This window comes from Lates calcarifer, unplaced genomic scaffold (genome assembly GCF_001640805.2).
Source record: "Lates calcarifer isolate ASB-BC8 unplaced genomic scaffold, TLL_Latcal_v3 _unitig_4686_quiver_2100, whole genome shotgun sequence".
Taxonomy (NCBI): Eukaryota; Metazoa; Chordata; class Actinopteri; family Centropomidae; genus Lates; species Lates calcarifer.
The window spans coordinates 16,715-20,919 of NW_026117047.1; the positions used below are offsets into that span (position 1 = coordinate 16,715).

Sequence of the window (4,205 nt, forward strand, 5' to 3'; positions counted from 1 at the left end):
GTCTCGAGATCAACGACAAAGTCTCATGACGGTTCATGCCGTCGATCGAGAACCACAGTGTCTCTACCGATTCTGCGCAGAGCTCCGCGAAGCATGGACAATGTCTCTCTCGTCTTTAACAGTTTCTGCATCGTGGACAATGTCTCTGATCATGGACATGTCTCCTCATCCTCAACAATGTCTCTCGATCATGGACCATGTCTCTGCGATCGTGGACGATGCCGGGATCGCGGACAATGTCTCTGAGATTATGGACAAAGTCTCTGCGATCATCGACAATGTCTCTGAACGCCAGCAATGCCGACTTATCGGGGACCGAGTCACCACGAGTCATGGACAATGTCTCTGATCGTGGACGATGTCTCCCTCATCCTCAACAATGTCTCTCCGATCATGGACGACGTCTCTGTGATCATGGACGATGCGGTGGATGAAGTGGTGACACCTGGAGGAAATCAATGAGAAACATACAAAGGAAAATGATCAATACACTACTACCTATTCCTTATCGACACTTATAACATGAAACACAGAGAATGTTCACATTACAGCTGAACTAGAGCATTTAACAAACATGTGCCTTATTATACTAAGACATTGTCATGCCTTACTATACTGTGATATTTCACAACATTTTGATACTTCACTGTACTATCCAACTGGTTGAGGCAGATGCGCCCACCTGAGTCTGGTTCTTTTCAATATTTCTGCTCTTAAAGGAAGTTTTCTTGCCACTGTTGCCTGCTGCTGAGTACGGTCTAGACACCATACCATACTATGACATTTTTTGTCTTACTACATTATGACTTTCTTTGACAGTTTTGATGTCTTACTACTGTGATTATTTCATACTTCTTCTGATATTGCTAATTATTTTTAATACAGATTACTTATATATTACTTTTATATTGCAGATTACTTCTATTATTACACTTTTCTGACATACTGACTACTGAACATAAACAGTTTAATGTCAGTGCTCTGTGTTTGACAGTTGATGTGAAGCTGTTTGTGAATTACCTGGAGCCCTCTGTCCTGGTCTCAAAGAACTTCTTCACTGAACGAAGACTCTCTGCGACCGTGGACTACGTCCCTGTGATCGTGGACAATGTCTCTGAGATTATGGACAAAGTCTCTGGATCATCGACAATGTCTCTGAACGCCAGCAATGCCGACTTATCGGGGACCGAGTCACCACGAGTCATGGACAATGTCTCTGATCGTGGACGATGTCTCCCTCATCCTCAACAATGCCTCACCGATCATGGACCATGTCTCTGCGATCGTGGAAGACGTCTTTGCGATCGCGGACAATGTCTCTGAGATTATGGACAAAGTCTCTGCGATCATCGACAATGTCTCTGAACGCCAGCAATGCCGACTTATCGGGGACCGAGTCACCACGAGTCATGGACAATGTCTCTGATCGTGGACGATGTCTCCCTCATCCTCAACAATGTCTCTCCGATCATGGACGACGTCTCTGTGATCATGGACGATGCGGTGGATGAAGTGGTGACACCTGGAGGAAATCAATGAGAAACATACAAAGGAAAATGATCAATACACTACTACCTATTCCTTATCGACACTTTAACCATGAAAACACAGAGAAATATTCAACATTCCAACTGAACATTAGAGGTAACTAAAATGATTGTTAATTATGTGTCTATCAATTAATCACTGAAGCAATTATGTATGTTACTGTGCACAACAATAACAAACACCATCAGTTTAAATGTCTGTTTTTTGTGTTGTTTTCGTTTAATGAATAACAACCAAATTTACAAAGGTCTTAACAGCAGCTTATATGAAAAATCTTAAATAAATATGTGTAGTCTGTAACTAATCCCTCTTTCTGCTGCCATACATTCTATGTAGATGCAGCATACCAGACAGACCAAACCATAGATGACAGTGAGAGGACAGAGTACGTTCTGACGCAAACCTGTGTTAGTTCTGGTGACTAAGAAACCACTAATTCCTCTGTTGTATTATTGAATCTTCTCAGTAAACAACTGATTGCCAAAAAAGATACATTTATATATGTCATGTGTTTTTAACACTAGTGCCTGAGCTAGTGCTTTTCATCATGAACATGTTAACATACTTTATGTAACTTGCAGTCCCAACTTTGGGAATCATATCATCCCAAAATTCCTTATCAGACAAAATTCTTTCAACAAAAATGTCATTACAGATCCACATTTCTGAGATGATCCAGAGAAATGGGAGGAATGCAAGCTAAATTTCAAATGTCAGGGTCTGAATACTTATGTCAGTGTGATATTTCTTCACTTGCAAAATATATCCTCAAAAATCTCTCACAAGGAGAACCAAAATGACCAGAAAACTATGCCAGGAAAGGACACAAAACTACAAAGATACAAAAATGAACACAAAGACACAAAAGCTGATCATAAAAAGATGAAAGGTGACTAAGTAGAAACAGAAAATGTTGCCACACACTACCACAAAGACACAAAACTACCACAAACACGCTGAACAGTCACAAAATGACAAAGAACTGAGACTCAAAACTATGCAAATGACCAAAAAGACACACAAAATGCAAACTGTCACAATTAGACAGAAAATGGCCACAGAGAGTCAAAATAATCAGGAACAGAACAAGACACACAAAACTACCACACTAACACATATAATGGGGATTAGGCAAAAACCTTTGAATCACATCATCCCCAAATTTCCTGTCAGGTAAAATTCTTTCTACAAAAATGTCATTGTAGGTTCACATCACAAAGTTGCAACACTCAGGATTCACAGTGTGAAACTGCCTGGACATGGAGGCAGTAAACATGGTGTAACCTCATCTTGCTTTGCAGTGTGGGCTCTAAAATTCATAATGAAAACAGGGTTAACATGCTAAACTCATTAAATACCAAGGTTTGACCTGGAATTTAAACAGTAGCACTGAACCAAGCAACTTAAGGCAGTTGCTGCATAATTTTCACTTTCAAAGCTTAACTTGAAGCTGTAAATGTTACTACTAATACTTACTAACATGTACTCAGACAAAAAACTGACCATAAACAAATGTACACAGGCAGACAGAGACACAAAATTATGCTCAACGACCACAAAGACGCAAGACTGCCACAACAACATGCTAATCCACCATTAAACTGAATTACAAACAGTTTCCGACAAATTATCAGGAGTCAGGGACGCTTAAGTCACAGAAACACAAACATACACTCACTCACGCAATCTAAACGACGGAAAAAGGAACTGGGATCAAACGAGAACACGAGAAAGCTAACGCTAATGCTAACGCTGTTACATAGAGGTAGACAGCCGGGTAGAGACGCAAAATGATGCAGGTCGACCACAGAGTCGAAAAACTGCCACAAAGAGACAAAACAGTGAAACATAAGAAGAGGCAAAACGACCACAAAGAGACAAAACTACCACAAACACATTGAAAAGATGAAATTACCACAAAGAGTTTGCTAACGAGTTGCTAACAAGTTGCAAACAAACTAACAGGAGTCAGGGACGGCTGGGTCGCAGACACACACACAGTCACTCGCACACAATTTAAACGACGGAAAATAGAAATGAAGTCGAAAGATATCATTGAACAAAAAGGCAAGGGCTAAAGTCGAAGCCAATGTTAATGCTAACGCTAAAGCTAACGATAGCCGCTGACCAGTTAGCTTGCTAGCCTTACCTTCGCGCGGGTGAACTCAGCGTCCAGCCTCACTGCTGATGGACAAAAATAGCTCCTAGGTTTTTCAGCGATGAAGTTTCTCACAGTGCTAACAAACCGAAGCGACGACTCTAACGTTGGTTTTACTCTATATTTTCACAGTTTCATCCAACGCTGTTCCTGCGCCGCTCAGCTCTCCCCAGGGCCTCAGTCAACGACGTTTTGCGTCAAGGCCAACGCGACTGACGTCACGGCCAATGACAACACCGCGTACCAGCCGCGTGTGGTTGGTCGAATCAGCGGAAGTTGCTCGTTCGAAGTGAAGAAGAGAGAAACTGTAGTCACCGAAAGGACTCTCAACATGGCGGATTTATCTGAGGCTGTAGAGTAGAACTTCTACAGAAACCAAGTTAGACCTGATATTTGGGTCAACTTTTACTATCAGACAGATGATCTGCATCCTGAAACAATATTAAGGTCTGAACTTTTAACACTTAAAACAGAAGGAATTAGTGTGTGTGTGTGTGTA

The 4,205-nt window shown here is 41.3% G+C and overlaps 1 long non-coding RNA gene across 1 annotated transcript; it reads right to left on the reverse strand.

Annotated features, from left to right (window-relative positions):
• Positions 1–232: 232 nt before the first annotated feature.
• Positions 233–3,904, reverse strand: LOC127140526 (uncharacterized). Its single transcript, XR_007811011.1, has 3 exons — positions 3,698–3,904; positions 1,021–1,522; positions 233–445 (listed from the first exon to the last, which is right to left on the reverse strand). It is a non-coding gene; the product is annotated as an uncharacterized LOC127140526 (long non-coding RNA).
• Positions 3,905–4,205: the final 301 nt, after the last annotated feature.